The sequence below is a fragment of the Gossypium arboreum genome, chromosome 1 (genome assembly GCF_025698485.1).
Source record: "Gossypium arboreum isolate Shixiya-1 chromosome 1, ASM2569848v2, whole genome shotgun sequence".
Taxonomy (NCBI): Eukaryota; Viridiplantae; Streptophyta; class Magnoliopsida; order Malvales; family Malvaceae; genus Gossypium; species Gossypium arboreum.
In genome coordinates, this window is record NC_069070.1 from 27,108,852 (window position 1) to 27,124,847 (window position 15,996).

General features: G+C 37.3%; 2 non-coding genes across 2 annotated transcripts; both read right to left on the reverse strand.

Moving 5' to 3' along the window:
* Positions 1–918: 918 nt before the first annotated feature.
* LOC128281413 (small nucleolar RNA R71) lies at positions 919–1,025 on the reverse strand. Its single transcript, XR_008271621.1, has one exon. It is a non-coding gene; the product is annotated as a small nucleolar RNA R71 (small nucleolar RNA).
* Positions 1,026–3,468: 2,443 nt separating this feature from the next.
* LOC128282237 (small nucleolar RNA R71) lies at positions 3,469–3,575 on the reverse strand. Its single transcript, XR_008272445.1, has one exon. It is a non-coding gene; the product is annotated as a small nucleolar RNA R71 (small nucleolar RNA).
* Between the last annotated feature and the right edge of the window lie 12,421 nt (positions 3,576–15,996).

A 15,996-nucleotide genomic window follows, 5' to 3' on the forward strand; every position in this document is an offset into this window, starting at 1 on the left:
CTTTATTTCTAGGTTAAATAATAAAAAGATAGTTATTAGTAGTACTTTTGGTTCCCTTGGGTACAATATCTCGGTCTTGTCATTAGTATACTATTGTTCGATAGGTGCTCTTGTGTTTTCGTCATGATAATAGTTAGTCTAGGTTTGATCTTCATTATAAATATTTATTACTTGTTACGAATCACGCGATCAAGTTTTTGGCGCCGTTGCAGCAGAACTAAAATATTAGGAATGCTAAATTTTTGTTACTTTAGCCATTTATTTTTCTTATAATTTAATTTAATTTAATTATTTTTATTATTTATTAATTTACTTTTTCCTTCTCTTGGCAGGTTTTTATAGTTTATGACTAGAAGAAACCCGTCAGGACCATTACTTTTTGACGAAGAAATCGATCGTACAGTTCGTAGAAACTAAAGAGAAATAAGGTGCAGCTTAAGATACACGGAGAACGAGCAAGAAGAAAATACTCAACCCCCAACCGAAGAGATGGCTGAAAACCAAGGCAATCAGCTACCTCCTGCAATTGTGGCTAATCAAAATCCTGCTCCACGCACTATGTATGATTATGCTAAACCTTCTTTAACAGGAACTGAGTCTAGCATAGTTAGACCCACTGTAGCTGCAAATACTTTTGAACTGAAACCTAACACAATTCAAATGATACAATAGTTTGTTCAGTTTGATGGTTTGCAGGATGAAGATCCCAACGCTCACTTAGCAAACTTTTTGGAATTTTGCGATACATTTAAAATCAATGGCATTTCTGATGATGCCATTCATCTTCGATTATTTCCTTTTTCATTAAGGAACAAAGCTAAACAGTGATTGAACTCGTTACCACGAGGGTCAATTACTACTTGGGAGCAAATGACCGAAAATTTTTTACTAAAATACTTTCCGCCGGCTAAAACCGCTAAATTACGCAATGATATCTCTTCTATTGTGCAGATGGATTTAGAAACACTTTACGATGCATGGGAGAGATAAAAAGACTTACTGAGAAAGTGCCCTCACCATGGGTTACCACTTTGGCTTCAAGTACAAACATTCCACAATGGTTTGAATCCCTCGACTCGGCAAATGGTTGACGCGGTTGCTGGCGGAACCATCAACAATAAAACATCAGAAGATGCCTATGAGTTTATAGAGGAGATGTCACTGAATAACTATCAATGGTAAGTTATGAGGACAAAGCCAACGAAAGTAGCTGACGTTTATAACATTGACTCAGTTACTATGCTGTCAAATCAGGTAGAACTTCTCAATAAAATGATTGATGGTTTACTTGGTTCTACGCATGTACATCCAGTAATGAGGTGTGACTCAAGCGGAGGAGGTGTGCATACATGATAAACGCCAAATTATACATATCTATACCCCAAATACTTAGCATATTTATGGATGTTTATTACTAGATTTGTGGATTTTGGTGGTCTTGATCCGGTTATTTCATGTTTTGTACTCAGGAGAGTAACAAGAGTCGAAAGGAGCCAAAATCGAGCTAAAAAGGGACAAAAATGGACCAAATCGAGAAGATGACACGGCCTAAGCCTTGCCACACGGGCAAATCACACGCCCATGGCCTTCGGGGGTGTCGACCAAGGTTGTCACGGTTCACACAGCCTAGCCATTGAGCCCACACGGCTGTGTGCAATTCAACAGATCGAACACGGTCGTGGCACACGGGCGTGTCCCTTTTTCAAAGAGTTGTATTTTACACGGAAAAACGGTACTTAGGGAGGAAGAAAGCCAATCCAAAGCCTATATAAGCACCCTATGTGTGACCTAGAAGGAGGCCGCTCTTTCCAGAACATTTCTGGAATACAGTACCACACGCCGGGAATTACTTGAAGAAAGCTAGACGATTCATCTCAAAAGCTGGAGCTACTCCAAGACTGAAGATCTCTCTCAGAATTCCTTCAGGGGTTTTAGGGTTTTCTTTATGTTTTGTTATTTTCATACTTTTGAGATGTACTTTTATTTTATTATGAACTAAACCCCTTAGATACCTAAGGGGGATAAAACCTATGATGGATCTTGTTATTATTATCTGAACTGTATGATAAATACTTGATTTGTTCTTAATTATGTGTTCTTAATGCTTGAGTTAATATTCCGGGTATTAATTCATAATTTGATGTGCTTATGTAGAGGAGGAATAGACCCTGCCTAAGAGTAGATTTGGCATAATTAAGTGGAGTTGATCAAACACCTAAAAATAGGGTTATGAGATTTTGCCAGATTAGGGTGAAACCTAATAAGGGGATCCATAGATTGAGTTAATGCAATCCTAGAGTGTTAATTAGAGAAAAGTCTCTGTTATTTAATCTAGGGATTAGACATTATTAGACTTGAATAGGGATAATAACTTAACTTAGGGATCTCTACGGATCAGGTCAGGTGAATAAATCGTTCGGTTCAGAGTCAGATAAGAAGTGAAATCTAGGTGGATTCCTCCTTGGGTGTCGTCTTTATCAATTGCTTTTCTTTAAGTCTTTTTCCCAATTTTCTCTTTCCTTTAATTAAATCATTTAATTAGTTTAGATAATTAGTTTAATAAACAAACCCTTTTATTCCTAGGCTAGATAATAAAAAGATAGTTATTACTAGTACTTTTGGTTCCCTTGGGTACGATATCCTGTTACTATACTATAGTTCGATAGGTGCGCTTGCCTTTTCGTCGTGATAATAGTTAGTCTAGGTTCGATCTTAATTATAAATATTTATTACTTGTTACGAATCACGCGATCAACTTTTGGCACCGTTGCCAGGGAACTGAAATATTAGGAACACTAAATTTTTATTACTTTAGTCATTTATTTTTCTTGCGATTTTATTTTATTTTATTATTTATTAATTTACTTTTTCTCTCTTGGCAGGTTTTTATAGTTTATGACTAGAAGAAACCCGTCAGGACCATTACTATTTGACGAAGAAATCAATCGCACAATTCGCAAAAATCAAAGAGAAATAAGGCGTAGTTTACGCTACACGGAGAACAAGCGAGAAGACGATACTCAAACCCCAACCGAAGAGATGGCCGAAAATCTAGGCGATCAGCTGCCTCCTGCAATTGCAGCTAATCCAAATCCTTCTCCACGTACTATGTACGACTATGCTAAACCTTCTTTAACAGGAATTGAGTCTAGTATAGTTAGACTTTCTATTGCTGTGAATAATTTCAAACTCAAACCTAACACAATTCAGATGATATAGTAGTTTGTTCAGTTTGATGGTTTGCAGGATGAGGATCCAAACATGCACTTGGCAAATTTTCTTGAACTTTACGATACATTCAAAATCAATGGCGTTTCTGATGATTCCATTCGTCTTTGGTTATTTCCCTTTTCACTAAGAAACAAAGCTAAACAGTGGTTGAACACATTACCACGAGGGTATATCACTACTTGGGAACAAATGACCGAGAAGTTTTTACTAAAATATTTTCCGCCAGCTGAAACGGCTAAATTGCGTAATGATATCTCTTCTTTTGTGCAGATGGATTTAGAAACACTTTATGATGCATGGGAAAGATACAAGAACTTACTGAGAAGGTGCCCTCACCATGGGTTACCGCTTTGGCTGCAAGTTCAGACGTTCTACAATGGTGTGAATCCTTCGACAAGACAAATGATTGACGCAGCTGCTGGTGGAACCATCAACAATAAAACACCAGAAGATGCCTATGAATTCATAGAGGAGATGTAATTGAACAACTATCAGTGGCAAGTTATGAAGACAAAGCCAACGAAAATAGCCGGCATCTATAACATCGATTCAGTTACCATGCTTTCAAATCAGGTAGAACTTCTCAATAAAAATATTGATATTTTTCTTGGTTCTACACAGGTACATCCAGTAATGATGTGTGACTCAAGCGGAGGAGGTGTGCATACAGAATATCAATCCTTCAATCCCACAACTGAAGAGGAACAAGTCAACTATAGGGCAATAATAACTTTAGATCTCAAAATAACCCATACAGTAATACCTATAATGCAGGTTAGAGGAACCACCCAAATTTCTCTTGGGGTGGTCAAGGGAATCAAAAGCCACAAAATTCTCAGGATTTTCAACAGCCACCTTATCAACAGGAGAAATAACCAAACCTTGAAGAGATTCTTTCTAAATTCATCTCGGTGTCAGAAACTCGTTTCCAAAATACCGAGACAGCACTTAAGAATCAACAAGCATCGATCCAAGAACTCGAAACTCAGGCAGGCCAGCTGTCCAAACTAATCTCTGAATGACCACAAGGTAGCCTACCAAGTAATACTAAACCTAATCCGAGGCAACACATCAATGCAATTAGCACTCAAGATAAGGAAGGATTCATTGCACCCGAGCCAGAAATATAGCAAGACAACGCCATGAACAAATGACTAGAAGAGGTAAACAATAATGATCCCAAACAGGTAAGTACAACTCATGAACCTCGTGTGCCATATCCTAAAGTGAAGAAATTACATATTTACAGAACAAAAGAACAATTCGATAAGTTTGTCAAACTCTTAAAGAAATACGTAGCCTTTATTGAAGTTCTCTCGCAGATGCCCAACTCAGCAAAATTCTTAAAGGAACTTATGAGCAATAAAAGAAAATTAGAAGCTACATCACATGTGGAACTCAATGCAGTCTGCTCAGCTATTCTAAAGAATGAGCTACCTAACAAATTGAAAGATCCAGGGAGTTTTGCAATTCCTTGTTTAATTGGTAGTCTATCTGTGAATAATGATTTAGCTGATCTAGGGGCAAGTATAAATGTTATGCCATATAAAATGTTCAAATGACTAGGTCTCGGTAAACCCAAACAGACTAGGATGAGCATACAATTGGTTGACAAAATAGTTAGATTTCCTAAGGGTATTATTGAAGACGTTCTCGTTAAAATTGATAAATTTATTTACCGAGTAGACTTTGTTGTCTTAGATATGGATGAGGATAACGAGGTACCTCTAATTTTAGGACGACCATTTTTAGCAACTACCAGAACCATTATTAATGTAGGCACAGGAGAGCTAACACTTCGTGCAGGTGACGACGCAGTAACACTCCAAGCACGCGACTTAGTCAAAACCTCTAAGACTCAAGATACTGCTATAAAAACTGTCGATGATAAACCTAATATTCAATCATCCTTGCAGGAACTTCCTCAAACAAAGACAATAGAGACAGTGCGCTACTATCATGAAGAGAACAAAGACGTCCATGAAGAACGAAGACTACGAATAGAGGAGCTAGACTAATGGTGAGAACACAAACTGAGAACACATGATAAACTGAAACTACGCAAAAACAAGCCCGATACCTCTCCTAATCACCTTAAGGTTGGCAATACAGTCTTACTAGATGTCATTGATCCTCACATTGTCACTACCACACCAAATGAGGAAATCCCTCTTACGGTACTTAGTATCTTTCCATTCGGTATAGTGGAGGTGAGTCATCCCAAGTTCGGCACTTTTAAGGTAGACAACACCCATTTAAAACCTTTTTTTTAAAATTGACAACAAGAATGAGGAGTATGAACTGCTCGAACCACCATGATCATTCAACGGAGAAGTAAGTCGAGCTTAGACTATAAATAAGCGCTTCTCGAGAGGCAACTCGAGCACTAACATATTTTGATTTCTTTATTTTTATTTTCTCACACTTCGAATCAATTAACTTAATCTTTGAATTGCAAAGTTTTTCAACACACACGACCAGGCACACGGGCGTGCCTAAAGCCGTGGCCAAACAGGGGAAGAGACACGGCCGTGCCGTGTTGAAGCAGGACATGATTTCCCCAAAACACGAGGTGCGATAAATCCCCACGGTCGTGCGACATGGCCGTTGGTGAACTTGATAGGAACACACGGGCGTGGGAATGAAAACCCATAGGCATGCCAGGGACAAGGCTCGATTTTGTTTCTTTGACACGGGCATGCGACACGCCCATGCCATTCAACCGTGTACAACAATACACGGGTGTGCTACCATAACATATGGGCGCGGGAGAAGCAAACAAAGCTAGGCACGGCCGTGCGACATGGCCGTGTACCACACACGCCCAAGACACACGGGCGTGGAATAGTAGCCGGGCACGACCTAAATTGAAAAATTCTAAAAACACGAGCTCACACTCAAAGCACACAGGTGTGGCCCTAGGCCGTGTGACCCTTTCCTATATAAACAAGCCATTGTTCATCTTCTTCCCCCTTTCAAAACCCTAGCCGAAAACTTCTCCTCCCCACTCCTTAATCCTTATTCTGGCCACCATTTCCAAAATTCTCACTTCCCCAACCCTCAAACCACCTTGAAATCCATTCCTCTTGCATTAATTCCCACTTTCCCCTCTCTATACCCTTCATTTTTCCCACCACACGGCTTTCTCTCCGCATCACACGCCCGTGCTCGCCACCACACGCTAGTGCGCCACCATACAAAATCCCTTGGTTCACTTTCTCAACTTTATTTTTCCAATTTGTATTGCTCCATTAGTATTATACATGCTTTACATAGATATTGTACTATTTTACTTTAAACAAGTTAGGAACTAGACTTAGAATTTTCTATATTTGAATTATTTAAGCCACTAAATAGCATATACTAGTTTTGGGGCCTCTTGCTTAACTACTAATGTATCGTAGATTCTATCACTGCTCATATATTTTCAGATACATGATGTCGTCATCGAGAGGAAAAAAGGTCGCGGTCCCATCCTCAAAGAGATGTAGGGGACTGGGCTCTTCTTGGGTGCGTGCTACAGCCGAAGTTCGACACTCATTCCTTGAATTTTTGCAAGCTTCACAGGAGGAGCTATTCCAGATATTACGCGCACGACCCATCACCACAGGTCGCTGCATCGACTGGGCTACCGTAGAGCAAGTCCAGCTCGCTGATGCAATCCGCGCCCTCCTGTCCACAGACCCTTGGGAATGGTTATTCACTATTACCGAGCCCACTTATTCAGAGCTAAATTTAGAATTATGCTCTACTTTTCATTTACAGGTGGTGATGACGAACAATGACGACCCAAGCACCATTCAATTCTAATTAGGCTGTCTAGTTCGTGCGATGAGTGTCCCAGAGTTTGGAGTTGCTCCGGGACTTTACACCGATGAGTTTATGGGGGAGGAGGACATGAATGCACTACTACGTAATATCCACATCTCCCCCTCTTTGTGATGGAAGGCTTTGGCACCACTCTCTTCAAACAATGTCCCCAGTCGCTCGAAGGCCTCAGCTCTCCCCGCTTTCCTACGATATCTCCATGCCATATTGGCACACACCTTGACCGAGAAGAGACATAGCACTGGCATCGTCAACACCCACGACGCCTACTATTTATGGTGCATGACGAATGCACATGTGACAGACTTAGCATACTTCATTGCTTTTGCCATTCACCATCAGACCAAGCGGCATAGGAAGAGAGTGATTTCCATCCGCCCCTACATGACGCACCTTGCCAGACACTTCGGCCTCCTCAACACTGCGGCCCAGTCATCAGCGCTTACCCTGATAGGTCAGATGTCCCCACAGGGCATCACGACTATGTTACACATGAGGATGATCGAGCGCCGACGTGGGACCGATCCTCCTCAGTACCGTCTCTTGCATGCCATTGACGAAGAGGATCTTAAGGACATCCTTGATGATGTTCCCCTACAGCATGAGGAGCCTTCTACCACCCCACCTAAGGAACGACCAGCTCATGCCGCTGCTTCATTGGCACACCTTTCCGACTGCCCATTTCGAACAGTATTGCACTACACAATTCAAGATGATCCACGAGCGAGATCGGCGATGGGACCGACAGATGGACGATATGTAGGCCATATGCAGCAGCTGTGCTAGCACTTCCACATCACTACTCCAGCACCACCACCTGAGGGCCCCACCAACGAAGATCATTGAATCCTCCTATTTTTTTATTATTTACTCTTATTTTTATTTTATTTTATTTTTATTTTTATTTTTCTTTTGATTTTTATTTTCATTTCAATTTTATTATTTTATTTTGAAAGACATATCTATATTAGTAAATTTTACTTTTTCCATTTTCTGGTATTTCTAACAAGTAATTCCACTATGCTCTCTTCTACACCAACTCTTAATATGCTTTTCATGATTCTACAAACTTCCAAGCAAAGCTGCTAGGAATATTTTACTGAATGAGGAAACAAACGGGAAACAATACCTCACGAGTGCCATGTTCAACGACCCAACTTCTTCATCTAGCCAAGAACAATGACAACTACCTCTTTTCCCGAACACTCCATCCTCAGAATCAAGCTTCACATCCATATAACAGGGAGTTTTACCTCCTTTCCTCTTATGATATTCTTTATTTTGAATAATTTATCTTTGTACATTGAGGGCAATATACATCTTAAGTGTGGGGGGCTGAACATGAAACCTAACTTTTTGCATTATTCTCAATTCCTTGAATTTGGTTTTGTGCTTAAGTGATTCTCTCATAATATTGATCGAATAAATTTTGATTGATCTATAATTATTGTTGGTATGTCATGAATTAGACCATGGGAATTATGCATGATTATTTAATTATAGGACCTTAAAGAATCGAGCATGATAAGTTGATATTTTGAGAACTAAAATTTTTTTTAGATTATTTTCCTAAATTGAGGTATCATCTTGAAATCTTAAGTATACAGGAATGACATCAAAAACCCAAATTTTTTGTGAGATTTTTGAGCCTTTTGAGCATATAGCTTTCTTTCTTGCTCACTTATTTTGTGGTTTGAACGTGTTAACATTGAACTGTTATTCTAGAACTTGCTTCGATTATACATATCGAGATCACACGTATGATTTGATATACTGAAATGATAAAGGCACTTAAGATTTAACCCATTTACTCCGTAAGAAACACCTTCCCACATAATTAAACCCTTAGTGAAACCTCTTGAGCCTACTAACCCTTTTTCATTAATTAACCCTCATCATTAACCCATTAACCCATTATTGTTGAAATCCTCCTACTGAATTTGACCCTTTTTATCGAGATTGAATTTAATATTGTTACCTCGCTATGTTCACCATTTTTTGTTACTAAATCATGAAGTATGATTTCTATATTGTATCGACTTGATTTGTTATATTAAAAAAAACTCAGTATTATTATTGTAATTCTCAGCAAGATAAAGTTGTCATGTAAAGTAGTTCTAGATATTTGTTTATGGTTCAGTAATTAAGTTTTTGATAGTGGGGTAATATATTGAAATTATCTCGATTCTAACCCTTTTCTCTTCAGCTTGTATCCATAGCTATAACCTAAACCCCATTACAACCATGCAAAGACCTTTTGATTAGTATATCGTATCATTTACAAGTGGTGGGGATTTGATTTTCATTCAAGCCTATGGTAATAACTTTTCATGTTAGGCAATCGAGTGCTTAACCTTGAACCTTAAACACTTTGAGTGATTTAAGTAAATCTTTAGTGAGGATGTCATCTCTTGTATATTTAGGACAAAAGATAATTACTTAAAGGAAGGAGATTACCTATGATTTTATTATCAAAATATTCAATTTAGATTGTTTGAGGCTTTTAATGCCCCTATAGTTGAATTCTCACTGTATGATTTTCTTTGGAATAACTTGTAACATTATTAGTAATGATTGTGTGATTGAGAGGAATGAATTCTAGCAGTAAATGAGAATTTTGCTTGAGGACAAGGAAATGCTTAAGTGTGGGGGTATTTGATAAACGCCAAATTATACATATCTATACCCCAAATACTTAGCATATTTATGGATGTTTATTACTAGATTTGTGGATTTTGGTGGTCTTAATCAGGTTATTTCATGTTTTATACTCAGGAGAGCACCAAGATTCGAAAGAAGCCAAAAATGAGCTAAAAAGGACAAAAACAAACCAAATTGAGAAGATGACATGGCCTAAGCCTTGCGACACGGGTAACTCACATGCCCGTGGCCTTCGAGGGTGTCGACCAAGGTTTTCACAATTCACATGGCCTAGCCATTGAGCCCACACGGCCGTGTCCAATTCAATGGATCGAACACAGCCGTGGCACACGGGTGTGTCCCTTTTTCAAAGAGTTGTATTTTACACGGAAAAAAGGTACCTAGGGAGGAAGAAAGCCAATCCAAATCCTATATAAACACCCTAAGTGTGACCTAGAATGAGGCCGCTCTTTCCAGAACTTTTCTGGAATATAGTACCACACGCCGAGAATTACTTGAAGAAAGCCAGACAATCCATCTCAAAAGCTGGAGCTACTCCAAGACTGAAGATCTCTCTCAGAATTCCTTCAGGGGTTTTAGAGTTTTCTTCATGGTTTGTTATTTTCATACTTTTGAGATGTACTTTTATTTTATTATGAACTAAACCCCTTAGATACCTAAGGGGGATAAAACCTATGATGTATCTTGTTATTATTATCTGAACTGTATGATAAATACTTGATTTGTTCTTAATTATGTGTTCTTAATGCTTGAGTTAATATTCCAGGTATTAATTCATGATTTCATGTGCTTATGCAGAGCAGGGATAGACCCTGCCTAAGAGTAGATTTGGCATAATTAAGCGGAGTTGATCGATCGCCTAGAAATAGGGTTACGAGATTTTGCCAGATTAGGGTGAAACCTAATAAGGGGATCCATAGATCGAGTTAATGCAATCCTAGAGTGTTAATTAGAGAAAAGTCTCGGTTATTCAATCTAGGGATTAGATGTTATTAGTCTTGAATAAGGATAATAACTTAACTTAGGGATCTCTACAGATCAAGTCAAGTGAATAAATCATCCGGTTCAGAGTTAGATAACAAGTGAAATCTAGGTGGATTCCTCCTTGGGCGTCGTCTTTATCAATTGCTTTCCTTCAAGTCTTTTTCCTAATTTTCTCTTTACTTTAATTAAACCAGTAAATTAGTTTAGATAATTAGTTTAATAAACAAACCCTTTTTGTAACGCCCCACGCCCGAGACCATCACCGGATTCGAGCTTGAGGGGTTACCGAACATAATTTATCAATTTAAGAACTTCAAATCATTTGTTTCTACATTCACAGCTTTATAGCTACTCGCGTCACAGTTACAAGAAAAATCATATCTCGAGTTAAAAAAATATAAATCAAGATCCGTAAATTTTCCCTGAATCTAGACTCATATATCTATTTACTAATTTTTTTCTAGAATTTTTTATTTGGAAAATTAGTACAGTTTATTAATTAAAGTATCCCTGTTTGAGGTTCATTGCTCTCGCCCTCTGTGTATTACGAATCAGATATATCTCTATAAAAATTTCAATGACTATGGCGTTTGTTTCTATTAAAACTAGACTCAATAAGAAATCTGTACATATAAATAACAACTTCTAATTATTTTATTAAAATTTATTATGAATTTTTAAAGTCGAATAAGGGATCCAGAAATCACTCGCCCTGTTTCATAAAAGTTTAAATATCTCATAAAATATAATTTATATTCCTGTTTTGTTCAATCCATATGAAATTAGACTCATTAAGCTTCAATTTCATAACTTACTCATCATTTAGTTCTATTTATAATATTTTTAGTGATTTTTCAAATTCATGTCATTGCTGCAACAATATTACATTTTTAAGGCAAGTTTCATCTTTCCCTAATTTTTATGAACTAGATAACTGTTAAACTTCCATGATATCAAACATGATCTAAATTAGCCATCCCCATGACTTATCAATATCAAACATTTTCTCAACCAAACATGGCCATATCATAAAATTATTTACACAAAATAGGTATATTGTTATACATGCCATACTTAAGTAGTTGTACAAGCCATTTACCAAGATAAAAGTCCTTTGGATAGTGTGATCGAACTTTCGACCTGTCCCGATTCCAGAGCCGGCTTGTTCAAAACTACTGTGAATGAAAAGGAAGGAGTAAGCATAAATGCTTAGTAAGTTCATATGTAAATAATAAGTAACATAACAATACAAATATACCAAACAACTTTAGCATGGTACCACCAAAACATATATCACATCTTTAAACATCTTTCATCATCTTACCACCTTATCGTTGTTGTATCTATTTTCAACCCGAGGGTTAAGAACATACCTGTCCAAAGTGTCCATTTCACAACACTTACCCAAAACGTCACTTATATTTTAAGTGCTCTTCTATTAAACTAGAAATTTCACCCGTTGAACACATCAGAATATAACTCGGATACATGGATAATTTGCACATAAGTGCCACATATGTAATCAAGAAATCATGTAACCCGCCCCTAAGTGAACTTAGACTCAACTCAACGAGCTCGGGCGTTCGCATCCATAAATGAACTCGGACTCAACTCAATGAGTTCGGATGCCTAGTTACATCTCATGAACTCGGACTCAACTCAACGAGTTCGGACATTTGCATCCATAAGTGAACTCGGACTCAACTCAACGAGTTCGGATGCTCAACCATCCTAGTGACATGTCACTTGTATCCTAATCTATTCCTAAGGTTCAAACGGGCTTTTTCCCTCGATCTCACATTTGCCATCTTCCATGGAATATCAAAACTGATACTCGGTAGCAATTCATATTTATCAAGTAGTAAACATAATTTGCATATTACTCAACATTAACCACAAAGCATAATATTTCACAATTAAAAATCAGCATATAATATAATTAACATTAATAACTTAAAAATAACATTTATGCTACATTATTTACACATGAACTTACCTTGGTACCAAAATATAAAGATTTTGTAATTTAGTCCATAATCTTTTCTTTTCCTCGATCACGACTTGAATCTTGTTTTTCTTGATTTATAATACCAAATTAATCTTATTTAATACATACATTTATCAAAACAGCATTTAATACGAACTTTAAAAAAATTACACTTTTGCCCCTAAACTTTTGCATAATTACACTTTTGCCCCTAGGCTCGGGAATTAAACTTTATTCCTTATTCTTATGTTTTATAACATGCTGATCACGTTTCCCTTCTATGGCAACATCAAATTCTCTCTCTAACATATACTTGTGACTATTAGGTATTTTTGCCGATTAAGCCCTTTTACTTGTTTTCACTAAAAACCGAGTAGCACAAGTTGTCTAACATAATTTAAAACCCCATATTCTATCATAAAACATCAAAATACACAAATTTCACCTATGGGTATTTTTCCAAATATAAACCCTAGGTTGAATTATTGTTAGCATAAGCTTAATCGAGCTTCCGGGATTCCAAAAACGTAAAGAACATTAAAAGCGGGGCTTGGAATCACTTACTATGGAGCTTGGAAGCTTGAAGCAAACCCTAGCTATGGAGAACTCTTGAAATTTCGGCCTAATGAAGAAGATGGACAAAAATTGGCTTTTAATTTTGTTTTTAATTCATTTTAATAACTAAATGACCAAAATACCCTTACTACTAAACTTTCCAAAAATTCCTTCCATGTCCTAATTTTGTCCATGAACTTAAAATTGGTCAAATTGCTATTTAAGACCTCCTCATTAATATTCCAAAACAATTTCATACTAAAAACTTCTAGAATGCAAGTTTTGCAACTTACTCGATTTAGTCCCTACTTTCAATTTAAGCACTTTAGGCATAGAATTTCATCACGAAATTTTCACACAATCATGCAATCATATCAAAAACATCAAAATCATTGTAAAATAATTATTTCTATCTCAGATTTGTGGTCACGAAGCCACTATTCCGATTAAGCCCTAATTCAAGATATTACAACTCTCCCTCCCTTTTAAGGATTTTCGTCCTCGAAAATCTTATCGGTAAACAGGTGTGGGTATTGGTTTCTCATAGTTTCTTCAGGTTCCCATGTAGTCTCTTCTACCCCATGCTTTTGCCACAACACTTTTACAAGTGCAACACTTTTATTTCTTAGTTGTTTGACTTCTCGAGCTAAAATCTTGATCGGTTCTTCTTCATAAGTCATATCCGGTCGCAGTTCAATTTCTATCGGTGAAATTATATGTGAAGGATCCGAACGATACCGACGTAACATAGATACGTGAAACACATCATGAATCTTCTCTAATTCGGGTGGTAACGCTAGCCGATATGCTACCGGTCCAACTTTTTCAGTTATTTCATACGGTCCAATAAAACGCGGACTTAACTTGCCCTTTCGTCCAAATCTAAGGACTTTCTTCCATAGAGACACTTTCAAAAATACCTTATCACCAACTTGAAACTCCATTTCCTTTCGTTTCAAATCTGCACAAGATTTCTGTCTATCTGAAGCAGCTTTCAAACAATCTCGAATCACTTTCACCTTTTCTTCGGTTTCTTTTATTAAATCAACTCCATAAATCTGATTTTCCTTGAGTTCAGTCCAATACAATGGCATCCGACATTTATGACCGTATAATGCTTCATAAGGTGCCATCTTTAAACTTGTCTGATAACTATTATTATAAGCAAATTCTACCAACGGTAAATACTTTTCCCAACTACCTTGAAATTCTAATACACAACATCTGAGCATGTCTTCAAGAATCTGAATTACTCTCTCTGATTGTCCATCAGTTTGTGGATGAAAGGCAATGCTGAAATTTAACTTTGTACCTAATGCTTCTTGCAACTTTTGCCAAAACCGTGAGGTAAACCTCGGATCTCTATCCGAAATGATTGACAAAGGTATCCCATGAAGTCTAACAATCTCTGGATATACAATTCAGCCAATTTATTAAGAGAATAATCATGACGTCTTAGGAATAAAATGAGCCGATTTAGTCGGTCATCAACTATTGCCCGGATGGCATTTTTCTTCCACGAGTTAACGGCAACCACGATATAAAATCCATAGTAATCCGATCCCATTTCCATTCAGGAAGCATAATAGGTGGAGTAATCCGAAGGTACTTCATGTTCAACTTTCACTTGTTGGCAAACTAAGCACTTTGATACAAACTCGAAATATCTCTTTTCATTCCACTCCACCAATACATTTTCTTCAAGTCATTATACATCTTCGCATCGCTGGATGAAGCGCTAAACAACCATTATGTGCTTCATGCAAAATCTTTTGAATCAACTCATCATTTTTGATTACACAAATCCGATTTTAAACATCAAACAACCATCGAACCGATTCAAATCGATCCCGTATCGACTTCACCTTTATTTTCTTTTGGCTAGCAAATCTTGATCATTTTTTGAGCTTGAAATCTCTTGTAAAAACATCGGTCTTCCTCTTAACTCTGCTAGAATCTAACCGTCATCTGAAATTTTCAAGCGAGTGTTCATAACTCTCAAAGCAAACACCAACTTTCGACTTAAAGCATCGGCAACCACATTCGCTTTTTCGGATGATAATCGATAACAAGCTCGTAATCTTTCAATAACTCCAACCATCTTCGCTGTCTCAAATTCAAGTCTTTTTGTGACATCAAGTATTTAAGACTTTTGTGATCGGTATATACTCGGCACTTTTCACCATACAAATAATGTCGCCAAATCTTCAAAGCAAATACCACCGCAGCCAATTCCAAATCGTGAGTAGGATAATCCTTCTTGCATGAGTACACACCCCAAACCATTTAGAGAAGCATTACTATACACCACAAATTCTTTTCCTGATTCGGGTTGTATCAACACTGGTGCTTCAGTTAATAACTTTTTCAATTCTTCGAAACTCTGTTGACATTCCTCCGTCCATTCAAATTTAACATCCTTTCGGAGTAGTCTAGTCATAGGAGCAGCAATTATAGAAAATCCATTTACGAACCGCCGATAATACCCAGCTAGCCCCAAGAAACTTCTAACTTCAGTTACGTTTTTCAGTGGTTTCCAATCAACAATGGCTAAAATTTTACTAGGATCAACCCGTATACCATCACCTGAAACAATATGACCCAAAATCCAACTTCCTAGAGCCAAAATTCACTTTTACTAAACTTAGCATACAGCTGCTTATCTCTCAAAGTTTGCAAAACTATCCTCAAATGCTCAGCATGCTCTGTCTCATCTTTTGAATAAATTAAAATATCATCTATAAACACCA